This window comes from Macaca nemestrina, chromosome 8 (assembly GCF_043159975.1).
Source record: "Macaca nemestrina isolate mMacNem1 chromosome 8, mMacNem.hap1, whole genome shotgun sequence".
NCBI lineage: Eukaryota > Metazoa > Chordata > Mammalia > Primates > Cercopithecidae > Macaca > Macaca nemestrina.
The window spans coordinates 64154276-64181027 of NC_092132.1; the positions used below are offsets into that span (position 1 = coordinate 64154276).

A 26752-nucleotide genomic window follows, 5' to 3' on the forward strand; every position below is an offset into this window, starting at 1 on the left:
GAGTGCAGTGGCCGGATCTCAGCTCACTGCAAGCTCCGCCTCCCGGGTTCACGCCATTCTCCTGCCTCAGCCTCCCGAGTAGCTGGGACTACAGGCGCCCGCCACCTCGCCCAGCTAGTTTTTTGTATTTTTTTTAGTAGAGACGGGGTTTCACCGTGTTAGCCAGGATGGTCTCGATCTCCTGATCTCGTGATCCGCCCGTCTCGGCCTCTCAAAGTGCTGGGATTACAGGCTCGAGCCACCGTGCCTGGCCTCGTGTAATTTTTTTAAAAAAGAAAGAAAAAGACAACCAAGAGTTTGAGAATGGATTTGTAGTCAAAGAAACTTTGGATACTGGAAATGCCTTGGAGATTAAGCCTCTATTAAATCCTCTTTTTATTATTCAGAGATTACATCACATTTTCCTCTTCACCTACCTAAGTTTCCTGAAGCAAGCAGTGGAGGTTCTCTTTGAAAGCTGTAAGTTTAACTTTCTTGTTCAGTTTCTCCTTAATATCGGTAAGAAAATTAATTATATATGTGTATGTGTGTATATATAGAGAGAGAGAGAGCGAGCGCGCAAATAAATTCAAGAATCTTAGTCTCTGTTTCTCCACACCATCTCGACATACTCACTGAACTTTTCAAAGACAGATTACAAATCTATTTCATTTTATATACTTATTTCTGGATTATCCTTGGTATCCAGAATTATCTAAGGGAAATTGTCATCTCTCGCAGATCTTCTCTTAACTAAGTAAAAAGTAGGTAACATTTACAAGAACTTCTAAGAGAATTAGAATTCATAAGAAATTGTATAAAAGGTTTTGTCCTACTTAAAAGAAATGGATCAGATGTTCAGGCACCTGTTGTCAGTTCCACTAATGCTACCTTCTAGAGTGGCATTGTAAAAGTTCTGGTGTCTTCAGAACTTCAAACAAACACTATGATAGGCAGATGCCTTAGGAAGACCCTAGGGTTAACTTTTGCTGTGATCACAGCACAGTGGTGCCTCCACCCTCCTCCATGGCTTACTTTGATATTGCTGTTTTCACACTGATGAATCAACAGCAATACTAAGGTGATTTAAGAGTGGTTACTCACACATGAGATCATCCACTGGTGCCCTGCCACATGTTATTAAACTGCCTCTGTTCACAGAATGGTCCAGAAAACACTTCTAGCTAGTGTGCTAACTCTTGCAACTAGAAGGTAGCTCACAATGACCAAATCCAGAGATACTGCTGAGTCATCCTGGGTGCAATATTTAACATCTCTGTTTCACTAGGACAAAAGTGATGCCTCTTTCTAGCCCCCAACCTTGTTAATAATTTACATTAAAACTCAGGACTAACATGTAGAGTAGGAACCATTCCTACTGACCAAGCCTGGCTGGTAGATAGTAAATTGGTAAACCACTTTGGAAATCTGTGTGGTATTATCTATTAAAGTTGAACATTTACACCAAGAGTCATGTACAAAAATGTTCATGGTAGGGTTATTTGTAATAACCCCAAAATGGAAATATAGTCAAGCAACATCGTCATTGCTTAACAACAGGGATAGAGTCTGAGAAATTCATCGTTGGGTGATTTGATCATTGTGCAAACATCATTGAGAGTACTTACACAAATCTAGATGGTATAGCCTACTACACACCGAAGCTGCGTGGCATTTTCTATTGCTTCTAGACTACAAACCTATACAACACATTGCTGTTCTAAATACTATAGGCAGTTGAAACACAATGGTAAGTATTTGTGTAGCTAACCATATCTAAACATAGAAAAGGTACAATAAAAATATGGAGTTATGAGCTTACGGGACCACTGTCAAATATGTGACCCATGATTGACCAAAACTCTTATGTGGTACATGGTTGTAACTCATGTGTTCATCAACAGTAAAATGGGGCTTTTAGTGTGACATATTCATTCAATGGAATAATGAAAGCAATGATAAAGAAAGAACTATGACTATTTGCAACCACTCAACGATAAACATATTGAGTGAAGGAATCTGCACACACAAAAATTAAAACCTGAAGATCCTATTTGTTAAAAAATCAAAAATAGATAAAACTAATCTGTGCTAGTGGGAGCCAAGATAATGGTTTCTTTTGGGAAGGAGAGAAGGAGGAATGCTTGGGAATGGGGCTTCAGAGTGCTGGCAAAGTTTTCTATCTGGAAGATGACGACATGGGTAGATTCACATTGCGATATTTCACCAAGCTGGACATATCAGATTTGTGCATTCTTCTCTGCCTAGTGTTATGCTTTCATTAGAAATGTTATTTTTTACAAAAGAAAATAGGATGATGAATGAAGAACTATGAAATATCTTAAGTGTCTCAGGAAAAAGTAGCAAATGGTTCAATAAAATTATTCCTAGGTTATTAATCCTGGCTTATAAGAGTTCTCTTAAATTATTTTATTAGGTAAAGGAAACATAACTTAGCAGTTTTTACTTTGTTGATTTTCACCTTTCAGCTGAGTACAGCTAGAGTTAGCTGAGCTCAGCAATTAAGGAAGTGAATTTTGAGGGGGCCACATAATTCCTTCTGACCTCCCACTTGACAAGGTTACACTGACAACTGGGAGGTGATAATGTAACTGGGAAAGCAACCTGAGTGCTCCTTTGGGAAGCTGCATGGTAGGGTGGAAAAAATGTGGAATTTGGAGCCAGAAGGAACCAAGCTGGAATTTTAGCTCTGCCACACATGAGTTGTATAATCCTGAGCAAGTCACTTTCTGTTTCTTCACCTTAAAGGGGGATCATAATGCCCATTTTAATGGGACAATAATACATACATAAGTATGCATGCATGTATATATATCAGCACCATATAATATTCAGTGAATGGTAACTATTATTATGAATAGAATTACCTAACTTATTTGTTAACAATGTAAATAAACTGAACAAACATTAAATGCCAATTTTTAAAAATCTGCACTATTTTTATTATATTTTCTTATTCAGTATCTTAATAAACATTTGCAACATACACGTTTCAAACTTGCAAATATACCATGAGGTTATCCTAATTTGTACTCATGTAAAAATGTGGCATCATATTTTTATAAAATTTCCAGGGGTGACAGATTCATTTTTTTAAACTTTTATTTTAAGTTCAAGGGTACATGTGCAGGTTTGTTATATAAGTAAACTTGTGTCATGGGGGTTTGTTGTGCAGATTATTTCATCACCCAGGTATTAAGCCTGGTACCCATTAGTTATTTTTCCTGATCCTCTCCCTCCTCCCAACCTCTACCCTCTGAGAGGCCCTTGTATGTGTTGTTCCTCTCCATGATCCATGTGTTCTCACCATTTAGCTCCCACTTTTAAGTGAGAACATGCAGTATTTGGTTCTCTGTTCCTCTGTTAGTTTGCTAAGGATAATCACCTCCAGCTCCATCATGTTCCTGCAAAGGACATGATCTCACCCTTTTTTATGGCTGCATAGTATTCCATGGTGTATATGTACCACATTTTCTTTATCCAGTCTATAACTGATGGGCATTTAGGTTGATTCCATGTCTTTGCTATTGTGAATAGTGCTACAATAAACATATACATGCATGTGTCTTTATAATAGAATGATTTATATTTCTTGGGGTATATACCCAGCAATGGGCTTGCTGAGTCAAATGGTATTTCTGTCTTTAGGTCTTTGAGGAATCACCACACTGTCTTCCACAATGGTTAAACTAGTTTACACTCCCACCAACAGTGTGTAAGCATTCCTTTTTCTCTACAACCTTGCCAGCATCTGTTATTTTTTTACTTTTTAATAATAGCCATTCTAAGTGGTGTGAGATGGTATCTCATTGTGGTTTTGATTTGCATTTCTCTAATAATCAGTGATGTTGGGTTTTTTTTCCATATGACTTTTGGCTGCATGAATGTCTTCTTTTGAGAAGTGTCTGTTCATGTCCTTTGCCCACTTTTTAATGGGGTTGTTTCTTCCTTGTAAATTTGTTTAAGTTCCTTATAGATGCAGGATATTGGACCTTTGTCAGACGCATAGTTTGCAAAAATTTTCTCCTATTCTATAGGTTGTCTGTTTACTCTGTTTATAGTTTCCTTTGCTATGCAGAAGCTCTTTAGTTTGTCAGTTCTTGCCTTTGTCACGATTGTTTGGCATCTTCATCATGAAATCTTCACCTATGCCAATGTCCTGAATGATATTGCTTAGGTTGTCTTCAGGGCTTTTATAGTTTTTGCTTTTACATTTAAGTCTTTAATCCATCTTGAGTTAATTTTTGTATATTTTGTAAGGAAGGGGTCCAGTTTCAATCTTCAGAAAATGCTGGTTCTCTTTAGTCCCCAAGAACTTTATTACATGTTCAAATGTTCTAAGATCACAGCCTTACAGCCCAGCAAATAACTGGTCTACCTCAAAATGTATGAAGCTAGCAATTTCTGTGGCCCCAGATACTTTTTACAGCACCTGAGCTAACTATTATGCCATTACGCCCTCTGGGTTTTCCTGGAACCACAGTATAACTAATGTCCCCACTAAGAGGACTTCAGACCCCTTCAATGACTTTCATTTTTATCATAGAATGCCTCTAAGAAAGGGTAAAGGGGAGAAAAGGAGCCAGGGCATGAGCTGTAGAAGGGACAAAAAAAAGCAAGCATGATTGTCAACATAAACAGGGACAAGGGAAGAAAATATATAATTCCTGCAGAGTCATATAATCCATTTTAAGGAACACTTAGAACAGGAATTTTGTGCTTGATGTGTTACAGATAGAGCTTGGGTATCAACTGTATGACCATCAGTGTACAGCTTAAGTGTTAATATCCTAAAGCCTTAGTTTCTTATCTATAAAATGGATATAATTGGATCTATTACATTGTCTTTGAAAAAAATAATTTAATTTTTAAAAATATTTTAGTAGTGTCTCTGATTTTTGTCTTTTTACATCTTCAAAAAAAAAATACATGCATCTGAAACCATTTATAGGGGTTGGAGGATTGAGGAATTAATATAGACCACTTTCCCTCTCATGGGTCCAATGTATACTCAAAGTTATGTCTGTTATCTTATGAGCTTTGAATTCTATTCAGATATTTACAGATTGAAGAGACTTCAAGAGCATACTCTGGTCTACTAGCCAGCAGGGCAAATAATTATTGTCCCCATGTTCGTAGTCTTTGAAACTTTATCCAAAAATTCTTTTGAGCTCAAAGTATTGGTACTGACGTAATTTAATTAAGCATGCGTGAAATTCCAGTGTTCCAAAACCTGAAATTGACGTAATTAAAGTGAAATGCAGAATATGCACCTCTGATACCATTCTTTAATGTTACACTCCATCACTCCTGCTTAATATCAAATCACAGGAGGTATTTTTCATCTGTTAATTGCATTTTACACGCCCTTCATCGTTGGCCTCGAAGCAATTAAATTTGAGAAAAAAAATTACTGAGGCAAGGAGTAAGATCCAAAATAATCAAGTTCACTGAAGTTGTTTTCACTCAGTGATGTCTCTAGCAGATAAATCACCATTCACAGTTTCATTCTACTCTAGCCATTTCACTCTCAAAAATTCTCCAATTAAAACCTAAAGGTTCTAGAGAGATATTTTTATTTTTAGAATATTTGTGAAAATCCAGGAAAAAAGAAAGCTGCTTATTTCTTTTCTTCTTCTTCTTCTTCTTTTTTTCTTTTTTTTTTTTTTTTTTTTTTTGAGAGAGAGTCTTGCTCTTGTCTCCCAGGCTGGAGTACGATGGTGTGATCTCGGCTCACTGCAACCTCTGCCTCCCGGGTTCAAGCAATTCTCCTGCCTCAGCCTCCCGAGTAGCTGGGATTACAGACACGTACCACCATGCTGGGATAATATTTGTATTTTTAGTAGAGAGAGGCTTTCACCATGTTGGCCGGGCTGGTCTTGAACTCCTGACCTCATGATTTGCCCACCTCAGCCTCCCAAAGTGCTGGGATTACAGGTGTGAGCCACTGTGCTCGGCCTTAGAAAGCTGATTATTTCTAATACTTTGTTACAGAAATTATTCTTTTGGTAGAACATATGTTATTAAAATACTAAAAATAAAATCAATGATTTGTCAATTTTCATTATCTTTCATCCACTATCTTTCATCCATGGTGTTTTGCTAACCACATAGTATTCTTGGCAGTTTTATGCCTTAAGTATTCACAATAGACTTAGAGTTGATAGTTGACATAGGTAACCTAAGAATCTGAGTTCTCGTCAGTAAAAAATCTCCCTACGATATTTGTGAATATTAGGTCAAATCATATGAAATTGACATTTTTGTAAGTTAAAAATGGTCAAATCTGAGAAATTTCATATAGCGTAACCAAATATCTGAAGAGTTCTAAATACAGGTATTTTGGTGTGCCTGGAAATACCTTTGGGTTTTTTCTCCATTAACTTGATGTGAATACATATTTTGGAATTATCTTCTGGTCAAGATCTCATCTGTTTGCCATTCTCTATTTTTTTCCCTATCCACTTACTCTTTTATCCTTTGAATAGATAGCTTCTATTCCATTGACCCAAAAGAAATTCTTTTCCAAAATTACTGATGTTCATTCAAAAAATTGAACACTGATCACTCTCTCCTTTAAAACCATTCCTTCTTGGTTTCCATGTTGCTGTTACTTGTTTCTTGATTTATCTCTCTAAATGTTTCTCCTCTTCTATTTGCCACCTAAATGAGGGCATTCTATTTGTCTCCATCTTCTATCATTTTTCTTGGCCAATAGACTTATACTGTCACACCAATCTCCTTCACAGTTAGTAAATGAGCTCCCTTTCTGCTCTCTGGCTACCAGAACATTCATACACAACTGTGCTCTTACTTGTTACTGTCACCATCCTCTCTCCTTTCTGTTTACTTAATAAAAAGGCATCCCTCTTCCTCAACTCTTAACCCCTCCTTGTGCTACCACATGCCTTCCCCCTATCCCAGGGACCCTGCTCCACTATTACGCCTTCCTATAGTTTCTGTCCCCCCAGCATATAAACTTTTCTCCCATGACATAAAGAAAAAATGTCTCATGATTCTATGTCATTTTCTAGTTACGGTTCTATCTTTTTTCATTCATAAACAGTTTAAATATTTTAATTCTTTTTTATCTTCACCTCTTAAAACTTTTATGACCTTTTGTCATAAGTTGGGCACACCCAGAAACAGGCTCTGATTAGAATTTGATGGGAGTAGTTTACTTGGGGGATAATCTTTGCTAGGAGAAAAGGAAGTGAGTCAAGGTAGGAAAAAAGTCAATAGAGAATGTGTTTATCTTAGATTACTATTGTGGTAAACTGGGATTTGAATCTCATTTGGCATCTTTGGGAAACTGTAGAACATATCTTAAGGGTGCTTTCTCCTTGCAAGAGGAATACTGGGGTACTTACCAATCAACTCACATCTTAAATCACTGTGGGCTGCTCCTGCAGGCATTAACTCTGGCACATCTGACCAACTCCAAGACAAGGCTGGGCTCTTGCTAATGAAAAAGCCCTCATATAAAGTAGCAGGTGCTTTCAGTAGGACACCATTGGCAAGGTTGGAAATAGTGAATGCCAAAGAAATATGGGAGGGGCACCAACTGTGTCTGCTACACCCGTTGTAATTAGCTTCCTGCTTTCAGCACTTCACCTTTCTGGTGGAGAGCCAGTGATCTCATAATTGCCACACTTAACGAAATCTCTTTTGTCTTCACCCCCTTGACCTTTCTCTATGCAGCATTTGGCTTCCAGTCCTTATCTCCCTTGATATTCCCTCTTCCTTGGCTTCTCTTTCTTGTTGCTTCTACCTCTGTAACAGTTTTGCTTCCTTTTCAGCCTTCTCATTTCCAAGTGCTGATGCTTTGCAGGGCTCTGCTTTGGCTTTCTCATTCTATACACAATTCCTGAGACATTCCCGCCAATTTTATGACTCCTCCAACCACCAGCATGATGATGACTTCTGAATCTATATTTCTAGCCTGGACCCCTCTCCTGTAGTCACAGCCTTATATCACATCGCATTCCATGTTTCCATTTCCTATAGTGCCAGAACATCTCAACCAGAATGTCACAGATGTACTCAAACCCACATTCACAAAACAGAGTATTATCTGTCTTTAACACATGTTCTTCCTCCTGTATTCCTTCTAACAAAATGGATCATCAGCTAACCAGTAACACAATAGAAAATCTGGAAATCATTTCAGCCTTTGTAATTTTCCTCATTCTTCACATTTAACTGATGACCAAGCCTTGTTAATTGTATCTGCTCAACACTCTCCAGTTTGTTCACATCTGCTCTTTCTTGTCACACAATCTCTGCTTCACTCGGCCTCTAATCTCACCTTATCACTTGGTAACCTTCACCCTACTGTTAGAATTGTTTCAAAAACACGAATCTGACTAAATGCTTACTGGAAAAGTTCAAATTATTTCCCATAACACGAAGAGTCTCTGTGAGCTGGCCCTCATCTGCATTTCCAGCCTTAGACACCATTTCCTCTCCCCACCTACTCTATACCCCAACCACTGTAATTTCCAAATTGTTCCATAAAGTTCCAAATCTCTATAGATTTAATTAAAACTTATGTATAACATGCAGAGTGTCATGTAGTCTAAGAAATTTACAAATATTTTATTATTTAATCCAGATAACAACCCTATGTATGTATTATTATCCTCATTTTATAGATGAGGAAACTGAGGCCCCGAGAGGTTAAGTGATTCAACCAACATTACACATCTAGTAAATGGCAGAGCCGGGATTCAACTCCAGGCACTCCGGCTCCAGAGTCATTACTCTTCACTACCCTGCCACAACAAACTGGATTTGTTAATGTCATTTCTCTCTGTCTGGAAAATCCTCATCCTCCCCGCACTTCCAGTAAGTTTTTCTCTATCAAACCTTTCTTGATCCTTCATTTCTTTGGTAGTCTTGACCTCTCTCTCTCCTTTGAACCCCTCTATAGTACAAATACACTTAACGCTTATTTCCATATGTGTCTCCCTTTAGTATACACTCCTTGATAGTCACTCCCTTTTTTGTTCCTATAGTTTTCTCTGACCCTAAAAACCTTTGATCTCCTTTTCTCTCTACACTGACTCTCTTGATGAGATCGCCAAGAGATAAACAGTTTCAGGCTGCAAACATCATATGTACAGGACAACTTTTGCATTTGGATTTCCCACTCAGAATTCTCTCCCGAACTCCAGACTCATATAAAACAGGCTTCTCTAACTTCACTGGATTGTCTAATGAGTATTGCACAATTAACATGTTTAAAACTACTCCCAATCCTTACTTCTCACAAACTCCATCTCAGCCTTCTTCATCTTCAGTCAGGTATAACACCATTCTCATAATTACTCAGGGTAAATAATGTTGGAATCATCTTTTATTCTTTTTTTCTTATGCTCCACAATCAATCTACGAGTTGTGTTTGAAGGGGTGGCCTGCCCCTCCACACCTGTGGGCATTTCTCGTTAGGTGGAACGAGAGACTTGAGAAAAGAAATGAGACACAGAGACAAAGTATAGAGAAAGAAAAAGTGGGCCCAGGGGACCAGCGCTCAGCATACAGAGGACCCCCGCTGGCACCGGTCTCTGAGTTCCCTCAGTACTTATTGATCATTATCTTTACCATCTTGGAAAAGGGGAAGTGGCAGGATAATAGGATCATAGTAGGGAGAAGGTCAGCAGAAAGACATATGAATAAAGATCTCTGTGACATGAATAAGTTTAAGGAAAAGTGCTGTGCCTTGATATGCAAATGTAAACATCTCCATAAACCTTTTTAGTGCATTAAAGAGCAGCATTGCTGCTAGCACGTCCCACCTTCAGCCCTAAGGCGCTTTTCTCCTTTGTCAGTAAATAGAACATACAATCGGGTTTTACACCAAGATGTTCCATTGCCGAGGGACAGGCAGGAGACAGCTGCTTTTCTCTGTCTCAACTGCCAAGAGGCCTTCTTTCCTCTTGTACTAGTCCTCCTCAGCACAGATCCTTCACGGGTGTCAGGCTGGGGGGCGATCAGGTCTTTCCCTTCCCAGGAGGCTGTATTTCAGACTATCACATGGGGAGAAACCTTGGACAATACCTAGCTTTCCTAGGCAGAGGTCCCTGTGACCTTCCGCATTGTATGTGTCCCTGGGTACTTGAGATTAAGAGAATGGTGATGACTTTTAACCAGCAAGCTGCCTTCAGGCATTTGTTTAACAAAGCACACCCTGCACATCTCCAAATCTGTTAAACCTTGAGTCACCACAGCACATGTCTTTTGCAAAGACAGGGTTGGGGGTAGAGTTACAGATTAACAGCATCTCAAATACAGAACAAAATAGAGTCTCTTATGTCTACTTCTTTCTATATAGACACAGTAACAGTCTGATCTCTCTTTCTTTTCCCCACAGTGTTGGCTCTACTTTCAACATATACCCAGAATACAACCAATGCTGTCCACCTCACTACTATTAACCTGGTCCCAAGCACCATCATTTCTTGTCTGGATTAGCCTCTCAACTACCTCTGCTCTTTCCCTTTTAATTATAATTTCCAACAGAAGCCTGGCTGATATTACTAGAACTTAAGTCAGGTCATATCACTCCTCCACGAAAATCATGTCAGCAGCCTAAAATGCCTACAGGAGCTGGTGTCTGCTACCTGCCTGACATTACGTCCTTCTACTCTACCCTTGCTGCAGAAACACCTGCCTTCTAACCATTCCTCCAGTGCTCCAGGCACGTTCCTACCCTTGGGCCTTTGCACTTAGTGTTCATACTGCTGCTTTCTGCTCTGCCTGGAACATTTGTTTCCCTGATACCTTTGCTTCTTTATCTGCTCTGGTCTTTGTTCAAATGTCACTTTCTCGGTGAGGCCTTCCCTAACTACTTCATTTAAAATTGAAAGTACTTAACCCTAACATTTTCTATCCCACCTTCTGGCTTTCCTTTTCTACATATCACCATCTAATAGCATATATTTTACTTATTAATTTTATTTTCGGTCTACCCCCACTAGGATCTAAGTTTCATCTAAGTCCCCTGCTCCATTCCCAGCACCAAGCAATGCCTACTGTATAAATACTCAACAAATGTTGGCGCTTATTATACTCAGCCTGTAACCCAGTGCCTAGAACCCTCAAGTCTTTGATAAATGCTTATTGAACATATCAGTAAATTTGTAATTGAATATATCATCTATCTAAACTATCCTAAGATCTCTATAAAGATAATTCCAATCTCTATTTCCATTCTAAACCTCTCATCTAAGACTTAAAGTTGCAATGCCAACAGCCTCTTGTTTAGCTTGTCCTAAATGATGTTCTAGCACTTCCAATTCAGTCTAAAATGAAACTCATCTTTTCCAAACTCAATTAGTTTTCCTCCCAAACTCAATTAGCTTTCTGATTCTTTTATTAATGTTCAAGATACCATCTCTCTTTCTACTTTTTTTTTTTTTTTTTTTTTGAGACGGAGTCTCGCTCTGTAGCCCAGGCTGGAGTGCAGTGGCCGGATCTCAGCTTACTGCAAGCTCCGCCTCCCGGGTTCACGCCATTCTCCGGCCTCAGCCTCCCGAGTAGCTGGGACTACAGGCGCTGCCACCTCGCCCGGCTATTTTTTGTATTTCTTAGTAGAGACGGGGTTTCACCGTGTTAGCCAGGATGGTCTCGATCTCCTGACCTCGTGATCCGCCCATCTCGGCCTCCCAAAGTGCTGGGATTACAGGCTTGAGCCACCGCGCCCGGCCCCATCTCTCTTTCATCAGCCATTTTTGTTTCACTGATCTCTGTATCTAAACAATGATCAAACTCTAAGATTCCACCTATACGATGTTTCTCTAGTTTGTTTTTCTTTCATTCACACTGATAATGCCTTCATTAGACTTCAACTACCTCTTTTAATCTGTCAATTCAATCAGTCATTCGGTTCTCCATCCATCTCTTCCTACATCTGCAAACATTACTGAGTACTCACTGCCCTGGGTACTCTGCCTAGTATTGTGCAGAATGTGCCAGGAAATGGTATCTTTGATCAGAAGAAATGTCAGTTGGTAGGCCAAATTGATACAGTATATTCTGTTTCAATCCTTTAACTATATTATTGACATTAGTTTGTGTGACTGGAAAAGCAAAGCCAAGTCCTGAATCCATGCCAGTCAAAACCCATTTAAATCTTCCCGGTGCTAATGGCAGCAGCCTAATATAGTCTACTTGCCATCTGTGTGCTGGTTCTTCACCTCTGGGAATATGTTCCATTGCATTTTGTAAACATTGTCTCTCCTGCTGACAAATTGGACAATTATGGCTAACGGTTTGTATTCCTTCTGGTGCTACCAGTAAGGGACATCATTCAGCTCAGCATTACATGGCTTGCTTCTTCCTATCATATCACGTATCCAAATAGCCACTTCTAGCAAATGCCCTGAAGCATCTACCTGTTGGTCTCAGTTTCTCTTAGATCCTGGAAAGGGATTGTTCTGTCTTATTAGATTGATTCTCATGATTATGTTAACACCCCCCTCTCCCAAAAACCTTACATTTAATGAGAAAATAATCTGTGTTTTCATAAGCTCTGGTAGCTTCAACCTCATTTGAACATGTAAGGAAGCCTGTGAATATTGACAGTAATCAAATCTAATTGCTTGCAGGTGTCAGTCATTTTGAATATATAGCTGTTTTGGCATTGGAAAGGACTGTATCGAACATGGACAGTAGAAACTATAAATCCAAACAATAACATTTTACTCAAGGATGAGTCATGAAGCTATTCCTTCACTAATTCAGCCAGTGTGAAAATGCCCCATCCTGAAGGATTAATATTATAACACTAGCTCCCTCTGTTGCTCATTTCAGAAATGACATGGCATTTGGAGCTATTTTGTGCAGCCATGAAAATAGACGTCCCCAAAAGTAACATATTAAACTATATTAAATCAGTGGAGACACATTTTAAATTTTATGTCTTTAAAACCACCACACTGAAGATACAAGGGAAAAATAAATAATGTGACATTTAGTGGCAATTTCATACAGTGTCTCCTTCCCTTTTGATTATTATGATCAACCAACATAATATTGTGTTTAGGAGAATCAGTGATAATGGAATGTAACATGAACATATAATTTCAGGCTCTCTGAAGATAGTGGTTGTCAAGTTTCAGTTAGCATAAGGATAATGTGGACAGTTAGCATATTGGATAATGTAGCATAAGGATAAGTGGCTCTCAAGCTTTGCCATGCATCAGAATTACCTTGGGGGTCTCAATAAGGCATGGATTGCTGGATCCCATCCACAGAGTTTCTGAACCAGTAGGTCTGTGTTGGAGCTGAGAAGGTATATTCCTCGTACTCTAGAACCTCTATTCTGGAGCATTTCGACTCCAATCTGATCTGCAAGATGGCAGCATGAGCTTCACCTGGGAATCTATAAAGACACAGACTCTTAGGCCTATTCCAGATTTTACTGAATCAGAGTCATCTGTTTAAAATCATTCCCAGGTGATTTGTATCCACAATACAGCTTGAGAGGCATTTGCTTAGAGAAGGGGTGCAAACTTTTTGGTAAAAGGCCAAACAATAAATAGTTTAAGTTTTACAGGCTGTATCATCTCTGTCACAAATACTCAATTCTGCCACTGTAGCTCAAAAGCAGCCATAGACTGTGAGTGTGTTCCAATAAAACTTTATTTACAAAAACAGGGAGTGGGCCATTTTTCCTCCTCTGGCTTCTGGCTTAGACTGTGTGTGTTTATGTGTAGTTTCATTTTAACCTTGCTTCACCCCCTTAGTCTCTGCTTCAGCAGTTCTGGAGTTGAACCTATCCTTTGTATTTTTAACAAGCATCCTGGAAAAATTTGATTCAGGTGGTCAGCAAACCACGCTGTGAGAGACAATTTAAGCCATTGTTTTGCTTGGCAATATCTAATTGTTTTATTATTTATATTTTTCTGCTACATGACTCATAAAAAGAAAAAATTAAAATCTTTGATCTATTCTTCTTTTCAATAACACCTTCCATGTTCTTCCAAAGGTTTTCCACTCTCACTTTGGGCTGATACTAATGTTTGTGTTTTTCCTCAACAGAAAAATTGAGTGCCACAACGAAACTTGGCTCCTGTAAGGAAAAAGGACAAATTGCATACACATTTAAGCCGAAAACTCATTACCGAAGAAAATTAGAAGCAATGAGAACTGCAAATCTTTCTTCTTTATTGCTTCTCTAATTTTTTCGAAACAAAGCTCAACTACTCTAACGAAACTATTCAGGGAATAGTTTTATGATTAAAGAAAAAAAAGTGTTGTGCATTTACTTTCTCTTAGTTCTATATTATGCAGATAGAGTAAGAGAGAGAAAACAAAGGCAGCTGTGAAATGAACTTTTTTCTCATTCTCTAAATGGCTAGTTGTTCCTTTTGTAAAAGTAAGATTTGAATTTACCTTTTCATCCCAATCTCTCAGTCCCTTTCACCAACTCTCCTTTCCTGCAAAGGCACTAGTTCTAAAATAAGTCAATGAATTTTTCTGCTGCCATTCTTTTAATTTACCTTTAAAAAGTTCTGGGAAACAATATATGGAAAGAAATTTAATTGCTAGTGAACAGAGATGAAAATTATAAATGCTACATTTTAAATATATTGTTTAAAAATGTATTTGTTTTAAAGTGTGTAAAAACGATACCTAAATTTTTCTTAGCCATATTTCCCACTTTCTTTAAAGAGTAGTTTTAAATTGTGAGGTTCTTGGGGTATTTTTATCATTTTTTTAAAAACAATTCATTCCTAATAATTAAAACAATACTGCTTATTATTAAACTTTAGAAAAGACAGATAAACAACAAAGGAAATCATACATAACACCATTACACAGAAAACTTTACTAAGTGTAAAAATAATTTGAGGTGAAATTCATGTTGAATTTACCATTTTTTAAGTGAACAGAATTCGTTAGTGTTTAGTATATTCACAATGTTGTGTAACCACCACTTCTATTTAGTTCCAAAACATTTCCATAACTCCAAGTAAAGCTCTTACTCTTTGAGCAGTTTATCCCCATTTCTCCTTCCCACAGCCCAACAGCCACCAATCTGTGTTCCGTCTCTATAGGTTTATCTAATCCGGATATTGTATAAAAATGGAATCATGTATGTGATTTTATGTGTCTTGCTTCTTTCACTTAGCATGTTTTTTAAGGTTCATCCACATTATAGTGTACATCAGTATGTATGAATGATCCTTTACATGAGTGAATAATATTGTGTTATATGGATATACCACAATTTGTTGATCCATTCTGCTGTTGGACATTTGGCTGTTTCTACCCTTTGGCTATTGTGAATAGTGCTGCTATGACATTGTGTACATGCACTTGTTTGAGTACGTTTTCAATTATTTCTGTGTACAGTTGACTCTTGAACAACACAAGGGTTAGAAGCACTGACCTCCTGTACAGTTTGAAATCTACATATAACTTTATTGACACCCCAAAAGTTAACTACGAATGGCCTACTGTTGACTAGAAGCCTTACCAATAGCATACACAGTCAAAATAACACATATTTTGTATATGTATTATATACTATTCTTAAAGAATGCTAAAAAAAAGAATAAAATCTTATTAAGAAAATCATAAGGAAGAGAAAATATATTTCCTATTCATTGAGAGGAAGTAGATCATCATAAAGGTTTTCATCCTTGTTTTTACACTGAGTAAGCTGAGGAGGAGGAAGAAGATGAGGTGTTGGTCTTTCTATCCCAGAGGTGGCAGAGGTGGAAGAGGTGGGAGGCGAGGCATGAAAGGAAGTCACATTCAGTATAACTTTACAAAAATACCTCAAAATTTCTGTCTGACTTTTTTGCTTTTTCATTTTAATAAAAGTGTTTCTATATGGTACCAATCCTCTCCCACTGTTTCCTTTAGTTTCAGTGACCATATCATAGAAGTGTGCTTCTATGATATGCTATAAGAGAAGTCAAAAGCAATCTTAAATAACTGGAAATCTTCTACTGGATTGTCTAATGTCCATTTGTTTTCTGGCACTGCTTCTTCTATGTCTTCTTCCTTATCAACTGGCGCTGGCTCAGAAGCAATCATCTCCATCAAGTTATCTTCTGTTCATTCCTCCGGTGTGGTGTCTATTAGCTTTTGAATTTCTCCAAGATCCATATCCTGAAACCTTTCACCCTCTATATATTTTTGTCATATCCACAATCTCTTTCATGATTTCCTTCATTGGCTCTGTTATAAATCCTATGAAGCAATGCACAATATTGGTACCCAGTTTTCTCCAGCAGGAATTTATTGTTTTGGGCTTGATGGCTTTCATGGCTTTTTCTGTAACATAATGGCATATGAATGGCGTAATTCTTTCAGACTTTCATGATATTTTTTCTACTGGGGTTATTTTCCGTAGTGTTGACAATGCTTTCCTTAGAGTACCATGCATAATGAATCGTAAAGATCTTTATGACCTCTGGATTTAGAGGCCGAATTAGAGATGTTGTGTTTGGGGGCAAGTAGACCACTTTGACTCCCTTGACATTGAACTCATGGGGTTCTGGGTGGCCAAGGACATTGTACAATATCAAAATATCTTTAAAAGGCATCTCTTGCTCGCCAGATACTTCCTGACTTCAGAGACAAAGCATTGGTGGAACTAAAGCAGAAAAAGAGTTCTTCTCATTGTTGAGGCTTTCTTGTTGTACAATCAAAAGACTGTTAACTTGTGTTTATCCTTTTCCTTCAAGGCTCAGGGGTTAGCAGCTTTATAGATAAAGGCAGTCCTGATCATAAACCTGACTGCATTTGCACAAAACAGTAGAGTTAGCCCATCCCTTCCTGCCTTAAATGTGGGTGCTCACTTCTCTTCCTTACTAATAAATATCCTAGGTAGAATTTTTTTTCCAGAATAGGGCACTTTCATCTGCATCCAAAACCTGTTTAGGCAGATATTCTTCTCCTCAACGATTTTCTTAATGCATCTGAGAACTTGTCTGCTGCCTCTTAGTCAGCAGAAGCTTCTTCTCCTGTTGCTTGATGTTTTTTAAGCCAAATATCTTTCTAAAATTATCAAGCCATCCTTTGCTGGCATTAAATTCTCCAGCTTTAGATCCTTCACCTTTCTTTTGCTTTAAGTTTCATATAATGATTTCACTTTTTCTGAAATCATATTACAGTCTATAGGTAGGCCTTTCTTGTAACAATCCTGCACCTACAGAAAAGCTGCATTTTCAATACACGATAACAAGATACTTTGAAACAAAATGCAAAGTTTTCTTGCCTGCTGGCATGGCTGCACTGAGAGCTTCACAAATCTCCTTTTCTTCTTTTTTTTTTTTTTACAATGGTCCTGATGCTGGACTCATTTATTATGGTGGACAATCACAGCTGCAGACCTCAATCTAGGGTACATATCAAGTTATTCAACTGTTTCTTGTAATGTCATGACTTTGCTTCTTGGGAGCACTTCCAGCACCACTGGTGGCACTTTGAATGGATCTTACGGTTGTTTATGCTGTTGCACTAAACCTGAAAAATATGTGAGAACTATGAGAAATCACTTTTTACTATGATACACAATTTACTACAGAGACCAACTGCTCACGCAGAGATGATTAGCATCACACATCGTTGTAAAGAGATACTCATAGCACTTGAACTCACTGCAACAGCAACAGGAGTTGGCTATAAAATTATTACAATAGTGCAATATATACTGCAGTTAATTTTATGTAGTTATGATTTCATACTGCATCTTTACATTTGTTTTACATCTTTACATTTCTTTTGACTTCAGATGGCACCATGTATGGTATGTGTTTGTGTCTGTACATTTTGATAAATGTTAACTTTCTATGATAGATTAGTGTACATTTTAAGAAAGTAAATGATAGGCTAGTATCTACATATATTTTATGCATTCATGATATACCTAACCTTTTTCTTATTTTTAAAAACTTTCTAGGCTACATGGTTTATCTGCAAATTTTTTCAAATTGTTGCAAATTTCCAAAGAAATTTTCAACATATTTATTGAAAAAAATCTACATATAAGTGGACCTATGCAGTTTAATCCCATATTATTTAAGGGTCAACTGTATATACCTAGCAGTGAAATTATAGGGTCATATGGTAATTCTATACTTAACTTTTTGAGAAACTGCCACTGTTTTCCACATGCCTGGGCCATTTTCCATTTCCACCAGCAATGTACAAGGCTTCCAATTTCTCTGCATCCTTGCCAGCATTTGTTATTTTTCACTTTTGTATCATAGCCATCCCTGTGGGTGTAAAGAGGTACTTAATTGTGATTTTGATTTGCATTTCCTTCATGACTACTGATGTTGAACATCATTGCATGTGCTTGTAAGCCACTTGTATATCTTCTTTGGAGAAATGTCTGTACAAGTCCTTTGTCCATTTTGTAATTGGATTATTTGTTTTTGATTGTTGAATTATAGTTTCTTTATGTATTCTGGATGTTAGATCATTATCAGATATACGATTTGCAAATACTTTCTCACATTCTGTAGGTTGTCTTTTTACTTTCTTGATTATGTTTTCTGATGCATAAAAGTTTTGGATGTTGATGAAATCCAATTTATTAATTTTTTTCTTTTGTTATATATGCTTTGGGGGGTCACATATAAGAATTCATTGCCCAATCACAGTCATGAAAATTTATCCCTATTGTTTTCTAGGAGTTTTATAATTTTAGTTTTCATGTTTAGGTTGTTGATTTATTTTGAGGTAGTTTTTATATATAGTATGAGATAAGGGTCCAAATTCATTCTTTTCATGTGTCTATTTAGTTATCTGAGCATCATTTTGGAAGAAACGATTGTTTCCCCCACTGAATGGTCTTGGCATCTTTGTCAAAAAATGGCCATGGACGGATGGTTTTATTTCTGGACTCTCAATTCTATTCCATTGGTCTATACAGTAGTCCCCAGTTAGTCACAGAGGATATGTTCCAAGACCCCCAGTGGGTGCTTGAAACTGCAGAAAGTAGCATACCCTATACATACTGTGTTTTTTCATATATGTATATAAAGTTTTTTCAGTGAACATGTATACCCAAAGTTTAATTTATAATTAAGCTCTGTAAGAGATTAACAACAACAATTAGGCCGGGCGCGGTGGCTCAAGCCTGTAATCCCAGCACTTTGGGAGGCCGAGACAGGTGGATCACAAGGTCAGGAGATCGAGACCATCCTGGCTAACCCGGTGAAACCCCGTCTCTACTAAAAAATACAAAAAACTAGCCGGGCGAGGTGGCGGGCGCCTGTAGTCCCAGCTACTCGGGAGGCTGAGGCAGGAGAATGGCGTGAACCCGGGAGGCGGAGCTTGCAGTGAGCTGAGATCCGGCCACTGCACTCCAGCCTGGGTGACAGAGCGAGACCCCGTCTCAAAAAAAAAAACAAAAAAACAAAAAAAAAACAACAACAATAAATAATAAAATAGAACAATTATACCATACTCAGAATGGCACACAATTTAAAACTTATAAATTTTTCATTTCTGGAATTTTCCATTTAACATTTTCAGGCCATGATTGACATTGACTGCGGGTAACTGGAACTGCAGAGAGCAAAACTGCACATAAGGGGAGACTGCTATATGTCTATCTATATATTTAAACTTATGTAAGTACCACACTGCTTTGATTGCTACATCTTTATAGTAAGTTTTTAATTTGGGAAGTATGAATCCCTCCAACTTTTCTTTTCAAGATGTTTTGCTATTTGAGACCCCTTGCAATTACATATAAATTCAAGGATCCACTTTTTCACTTCTGCAAAAAATGCCATTGGAATTATGATAATAATTGCATTGAATCTATGGATTGCTTTAAGTATTAATAGTATTAAGCCTTCCAATTGCCAGGCGCGGTGGCTCAAGCCTGTAATCCCAGCACTTTGGGAGGCCGAGACGGGCGGATCACGAGGTCAGGGGATCGAGACCATCCTGGCTAACAAAGTGAAACCCCGTCTCTACTAAAAAATACAAAAACTAGCCGGGCGAGGTGGCGGGCGTCTGTATTCCCTACTGCTTGGGAGGCTGAGGCAGGAGAATGGCGTAAACCCGGGAGGCGGAGCTTGCAGTGAGCTGAGATCCGGCCACTGCACTCCAGCCTGGGCGACAGAGCGAAACTCTGTCTCAAAAAAACAAACAAACAAACAAAAGAAAACAAAAAAAGCCTTCCAATTTAGGAACATAGAATGTATCTCCATTTAATTAGGTCTTCTTTAATTTTTTCCAACAATATTTTGACATTTTCAGGAGAGTATCTGTTTAAATTTCTACAGATAAAAGACCTCAGGTCAAAGGTAGATAAAATTCCAAATATATCACCAAATTTTCCCTTGGAAAGGTTTGCCAACTTACCCTTCCATTCAATCTTTATTAATGTAAGGAGTAGAAAATGGTATTTCATTACTATGATTTTCACTTCTTTGATTCTTGGTGATGTTGATACTTTTTCATGAGCTTATTGGTCGTTTATAATCCTAAATCAGGAGCATTTACTTGTAAACAAATCTCAGTAATGATTGAATTTTGAAACTGAATTCATAGAACTTATAAACCTGGTTGTCATAAACCAATGTGAATGCAAATGAGGACAGTATTATTGTTATTGTTTCATTAGTGGTATTAAAGCTATCTCACATAATATTCTTACTTATATACCATAAAGCATATTAATTTCAAAGTCCTTCATTTTAATTTTGTAGAAAATTAGTGAATCAGAATATTTAGGAAGATGTAATAGTTTGTTTTGTCTTTTACTCTATGTTTTTCCTGGAACCATTATTCCATATATAAACAGTACTACTTCAGCAACTAAACATGAATAAATTTCTTTGGTACTGGTGTACCTTATGCTCCTACTTAAACTGGCACTGCAATTGAATTTTAGAGCTGAAAAGAACCTTAGAGACCACTTAGTGTGCTCTCTAATTTTATGGATAAGGAATCTGAGGCCCAGAGAGGTGATGTAGTTTAACAGAGGTCACGGTTACTCAGTCATTCAGGGGCAGGATGCAAGGCACCACGGTCCTTCCAGTAGACTAAAGTTATGTCTTGTATAGTCAGTAAAACAGTGTAAGAGCGACGTTGAAAAATTGTGGAGTGCTTTTACATTGCTCTTTTGCTAATGCAACCAGCAGTATGTTTTGAATGTTTGACTTAGTAAATCATTGAATCATTAACAAATAAATAAAAATTAAAAACCTACGTGCTCCTTCTGCAGGTTTCAGAGGCTAAAAATGGCTGCCACAATCCAGTCAACCATTAGAACAAGCCGTGAGGGGAATCAGGCAGAAACTGACCCTTTCAGCTTTGCTAAATGTGGTCTCTTTGCCCCACATAGCCCTAGGAGAAAGTGGTGCAAATATTGTAGTACTTCAGGGCAAACATTTCCTCCTTCCAAATCCTATTCTCGTTGTACGAATTAAGAGCCTGAGCCCTAGATTTCAAGTTTCTGAGCTTGGATTCTGATTCAGTCATTTGCTAGCTACATACACTTTCAAGCCTTACTTTTTCGTCTGTCAAATGGACATCATAATAGTCATTATTTCCACAATAAATAAAAAGACAAAATATACATGAAGTACTTATTATATAGAGACTTAGCATGTGACAATGGAGACAAATGGCTGTAAATGCTCCTTAAAGCATTAGTAAATTGTAGAAGGTGTGCACAGTGTGCAGCTCATTCACTTAATCTCATTGCTGGAGGAAAAAACTGCCTCCACAGTACCTGAAATTGTTGACTACTTCCAATTTTCAACATATTTTTGTTTGTGTATACTCTTTGTAGATGGAGCATTGTAAGGCATATGTGATTTGGGGTTTTTTTTAACAATGTGTTTCAAGATATGGGATAATATGCTCATTATAAAGCTATTTAAGACTGAGAGCATGGGACCAATAATTCTCTGAGGATCTAACGTATATTTTTGAAGACTTAGAAGAAAAAACTCAACAGAATAAATGTGTTCAAAAAGTTGATAAAGCTTATATGTGCCATTTTAACTGCAACTTGGAAAGATGTTTCAATAAGATAGTAAGGAATTACAGACTCCTAAATTAGGTGAATATCAAGAATACTTTCTTTTATTATCTTAATATTTATTTACTAATAAATATAGAAAATTTCCAATAAAAATTAATGAAATATAAAACAAAATTAATAAATATATTTGACATCTAGAGGCTAATTACAATTTATAAAAAATTTCAGATCATACCAAGAGTCATAATTAATTTAAAGGAAGAGATACATTTTGAAAAGAAATAGTGAGGCTGGGCACAGTGGCTCGCATCTGTAATCCTAGCACTTTGAGAGGCTGAAACAGATGGATCACTTGAGGTCAGGAGTTCGAAACCAGACTGGCCAACATAGTGAAACTCCATCTCTACTAATAATACAAAAAAAAAAAAAAAATTAGCCAGGCGTGGTAGTGGGCACCTGTAATCCCAGCTACTTGGGAGGCCGAGGCAGAAGCATTAGTTAAACACGGAAGGCATAGGTTGCAGTGAGCCGAGACTGCGCCCCTGCACTCCAGCCTGGGCAAAAGGGCGAGACTCTGTCTCAAAAAAAAAAAAAAAAAAAAAAAAAGAAATAGTGAATAAGGTGAATAAGCTTTGGATTATTTGATAATCAAGTTAGTGAACAGGAATAAGTCATATGAACACACTGAAAAATGATATACATTTCTTGCTGTTTTGACAGGCAATACCAACATTGACTAAGATCACATGGGATTCATAATATGCTGCTACAAAGAAGGCATTGATAGCAAGCTGGGCGATGAGTGTTTTCAATGCAGGAGTAATGAAATTGGTTATTGCCACAGTGAAATGAAAGTCCCTGAAATCTTATCATTTGTCATAGAAAGAAGTAATCAGAGCATACCATCAAATATAGTAGCGTTGCATCAAGCAATTAATTATTTTGAAAAACCATACTGTTTTTGTAGATTTTATGATACTTTGTGTACACATCAACTTCTTTAAATTTGTAATTTGTTGTTGGTTTTATTTTTTCTTTTACTTTTAATTACATTTATTTTATTCCCATGCAATAAGTTTTTTTTTCTTCAGTTTCTTCTGGGATCTCTTTTTCTTCTGTGCAATTGCCTTTTCTGGTTTAGAAACAATTTCTTCCCTTTCAGTAAGGATCATCTGGATGTGTGTGAACACACCATTTCTATAAAGTGACTTCTTTCATACTATAAAGTGACATCTTTCCGATACCTTGTGGTTTTTCATACATGTGTACTCTTGATGACCTGGGAAGTTTCATGTGTGTTCTTAAAGTGAACACAAAGATTTGAAACTCTTGATTTGCATGATTTTTGTGGAGTTTTCTGGGTCAGATGAATAGCAAACTGTTTTCACATATCACCTTAGGCCACTTAGGGGAAGAGCAATTTGTTTTTTAATCATTCTAAATAAATATTTATTTTGCAGCTAATTCTGTAATTGTAATTTTTATCATTTTTTTCATAAAGAAGAACTCCCAAATTGTATACATTTCAAGCTCACAAAATCTGGATCTGCCCCTGGGTAGGGGAGATACGAAGGATCAAGAGAAAGATTAAACATACTCAGGCATGGTGGCTCACGCCTGTAATCCCAGCATTTTGGGAGGCTGAGTTAGAAATATCATTTAAGACCAGGAGTTAAGACAAACCTGGTCAACATAACAAGACCCTGTCTCTACAAAAATAAAATTAAAATACAATTTTATTAAAAAGAGAAGGATTCAAGAGAAAGATCAAGATCGAGAGGGACCTCCCTACTGAGTAGAGTCTCACACCCCAGCTGCCTCTTCTTCTCACTTGCAGACCAAACTTCCCTGGCCTGCTTTTCTTCCATATTTGTCACAGTTATTCATGCTGTTACAGCCATAGCTATCTGCTAGAATACTGCATTGAGTGTGAAGTGCAGTGCACAATAGTGCTATAGAAGTCTGCAGGTAAAAGGTAAGCACAATGATCAGTGCCCGAAAAAGAGACTGGTTAGTGGTATGAGAAGGTAATTGCCTCTTGAGCAAATCAGAGCTTGGGCAGGGCACAACAACATAATGCCAAGTGTGATAGTTAATACTGAGTGTCAACTTGATTGGACTGAAGGATGCAATATTGATTCTAGGTGTGTCTGTGAGGGTGTTGCCAAAAGAGATTAAGTGGGCTGGGGAAGGCAGACCCACCCTTAATTGGGTGGGCACCATCTAATCAGCTGCCAGTGAATATAAAGCAGGCAGAAAAACGTGAAGAGGCATGACTGGCCTAGCCTCCCAGCCTACGTCTTTCTCCCGTACTGGATGCTTCCCACCCTCCAACATTATACTCCAATTCTCTAGTTTTGAGACTCAAACTGGCTCTCTTTGTTCCTCAAGCTTACAGACAGCCTATTGTGGGACCTTGTGATAGTGTAAGTTAATACTTAATAAACTCCTTTTTATATATATCCTGTTAGTTCTGTCCCCTAAGTTAATACTTAATAAATTCCTTTTTATATATATCCTATCAGTTCTGTCCCCTAAAGAACCCTGACCGAAACAGATTTTGGTACCAGCAGTGGCTCTAGAGGAACAGAATATTAAGGATGGAGTTCTTTTGTTGGTTTTGGGGTTTCTGGAGTCAGCTACTTAATATGATTAGATCCAAAAATGCTAAGGACTCCACTTCTGATAGTGTGGAGAACACTGAGAGTTCTTGGCAGAAATTGTTTAAAGAGCTATGCCAAATAAATGCATTTGACACCCCTGACTTATTGCTCATAAGAGGCAAAGAGTTTATAATACCTTCGACCATATGTGAAGAACCAAGGAACATAATGAAGCTGGTTGGTTGTTCCTAAGTTCAGTGGACAAAATGATAAAAGAAAATGACGAACTTGGGAATTCTGTCTCCCGGCTTCAGAAGCAGATACTGAGCCTCAAATCTGCTATGATTGCCCTGAGTGAGAGTCTTACCTCCTGTAGAGAAGGAGCTGAAATTGTGGGAACACAGACACAAGCTTTTATCATGCGAGTGGCTGACCTGCAACAAAAGATGCAAGTACAGCCTCGCCAGGTGTCTACTGTTAAAGTGAGGGCATTGATTGGAAAAGAACTGACTAGTATACTAAGGCATTATTAAATAAGTTGTAATGAATCCCAAAGTGTCCAATGGTGACTACAGAATTTCCATATAGGTTCATATAGGTTGGTTATTTGCTTGAAAGGTAAAGACGGGAGACATGTAAAGTAAGTTTGCATAGCTAGACCCAGTGTTTACTTATATACTACATGTTATTTGAGGTGGCTTGCAACAAGGGGGATGCTAATGGAGGCTATGTGGGGTAGGGGCTGGGAGTACGGCATCTCCTGCCCATACCATCCCAGGGAGCCCACCCTGACCCCTTGATGCCTTGCTGTAAAATATTAGCTACAGGTTGTATTTATTGCAGAATTATTTAGCTTTTATTTTGTCAATTCCTTAAAATGAGCCAACAAAAATTTAAGAACATTAAATTGTGTATAAACACAAAAGATTTAGAACCACAAAACTGTAAGGAACCTCTTTTAAATTCAAATGTAAAATCTAAGTTTATTTGCAGGAATAACTCCAGAGTTACCTGCAGTTCATGCAAGATTCTCTGTTCTATAGTAAATGATGTACTTCACAACATCATTCAACACAAAATTCACTATTCATATACCCAGTAGGTCTGGCTATTGTGCCTGCATCTGGGCATACAAAGGACAAGAAACAGTTAATTGAACCTTTGCTCTGAGCTCAGTAATCTGGACTAGAACAACAGTATTACATGGAATGTAAGTGTAAGTATGTTGACTCTCCTCTGGAAAGAAGTGAGGGGAAAATAGCTTTTGTTTTTCGTGGAAGAAGAATCACTCCTCCCAAAAAGGAGTAGAAAATGGAAATTATTCCATGGTGAACATGAAGATTAATTGCTTATTTCTTCCTTGGGGAATGCTTTTGAAAAGCATGTTAATTTTTTATCTTCAGGGGCCTGACATTTTTTAATTAATTTACAGTAATGTGCTAGCATCTTAATACATTTTTTCTTATGTTAGAAAAAAAGTATGCTTTCTAAGTGACTTGGGCCCGCAGTAGGAAAAAAAATTGAGAAGTATGGGAAAGGCATTAAGTCACCTGAAGACCTGCTTGTTTCCCTTCATAGTTTTGCCGAAAATTAGTTAGGCTTGCGTGCTGTTACTTCTGTTCTATTTTTAAAATTTTCTAAATCATTAATACATTTATATAAGCAAACCTACACTCATATTTATTTAAACAGAATTCTCAAAAGTTATTTTTCAGAACTGATTAAGATTTAACTTAGACTTACACTTTTAAGAAAACAAGCATTTTTGCAGTGAGTTTCAAGGAAAGCTTAGAAATCTTGGTATTTGTAAATCTCACTGAGATTATCACAGTAGGAGCCAAACCATATCTTGGAACTTTGCATGTCATTTTCTACTCAGCTAATAACGTGTAACAGTTAAGAACTAATCATCTCAGCATGGCTGTACCTGCTGTTCGAGGCTTGGTGGCAGATAATTGCAGCTCAAAGTATTAGAGGAAAGAAGGAAAGAAAATGTAATAGTATTTCCTTTGTAGAGAATAGGGGCAGTTATAGGAAAGAATTATATAATTGTGATTTCTGAATTATTTATCTAGTGCCACAGATGTCACAGGGCTTGAAGTAGAGTTTCATTATTTAACATGAGTAAGATGCAGGATCTAAAGGCTGTCCTAATAAAATTTAAGTCATTGACTCT

General features: G+C 37.5%; 1 protein-coding gene across 4 annotated transcripts in view; it reads left to right on the top strand.

The window, feature by feature from the left end:
• The window catches only part of LOC112427019 (zinc finger protein 318-like), a 37771-nt gene extending 14847 nt beyond the window's left edge, over positions 1-22924 (top strand). For 2 of the 4 annotated variants that reach the window (XM_071068054.1, XM_071068057.1), the window contains exons 2-4: positions 387-459; positions 19504-19601; positions 22694-22924. The gene's annotated coding sequence lies outside the window, so the exon portion shown is untranslated. The remainder of the gene's footprint in view (positions 1-386; positions 460-19503; positions 19602-22693) is intronic. The other 2 variants (XM_071068055.1, XM_071068056.1) reach the window with 1 other exon arrangement.
• Positions 22925-26752: the final 3828 nt, after the last annotated feature.